Genomic DNA, 741 nt, shown 5'->3' with positions numbered 1-741 from the left:
TCCGATCTTCTTGTACACATTGCAAGTGTAGAGGGGGGGAAAGTGCCCTGTGAAACGAAATTTGAACGGCTACTTTTACATTTCCTTTTAAAATGAGGTCACTTATTCTTTGACTACAACTGCGTGACAGCCTGCCGCGGCCAGGCTCCTGCACACATCTGATTACAAATATGCGGATCGGAACCGTGGGCTGGATGCGGCGTCAGCGCCTGGGGGCTTTACTCCAAATGTTACACTTCGAGGTTTACGTTTCTGTTTGTCTAATACAATTTATGCCCGGTGGCTTTCTTCCAAATTAAGCAAGAGACGCCGATCGCTGTAAAAATTAGCTTGTGTCAAGTTTTAGGTGGAAAAGGGAATTTGACAATGCCGCAGTCGAACATTTCAACAGCCATTTACCACTAAAGAGCGCAGCTTCCAGAGTTATATACCTTGTACTACAGTTCATAAACTTGATTTATGATGAAACAGAATTGCTGAGTTTTACCGCTCTGGCCCTCCCAGCTGGTAAGAATTTGACTGCAACATGTGGGATTTACAGTGAGCGAAAATAGCATTATATCGAAAGCTTCCCCTGTATACGCGATCCCAGTCAACAGGTAATGGAAAACTCCGTCTTGCAAAAACACGCACATATTCAAAACCCGGTTTTCGCGGCCAGATGGCCAGGGGAGGTCTGCGCGCCCCTCCGCCCGCAGACCCGCCCGGTGCCGCCCGTACGGCAGAAGCGCCCCGGCGGTG

The sequence above is a fragment of the Pygoscelis adeliae genome, unplaced genomic scaffold (assembly GCF_000699105.1).
Source record: "Pygoscelis adeliae isolate BGI_AS28 unplaced genomic scaffold, ASM69910v1 Scaffold26, whole genome shotgun sequence".
NCBI lineage: Eukaryota > Metazoa > Chordata > Aves > Sphenisciformes > Spheniscidae > Pygoscelis > Pygoscelis adeliae.
The sequence above is the reverse complement of the archived record's forward strand: the minus strand, read 5'-3'. Positions refer to the sequence as shown.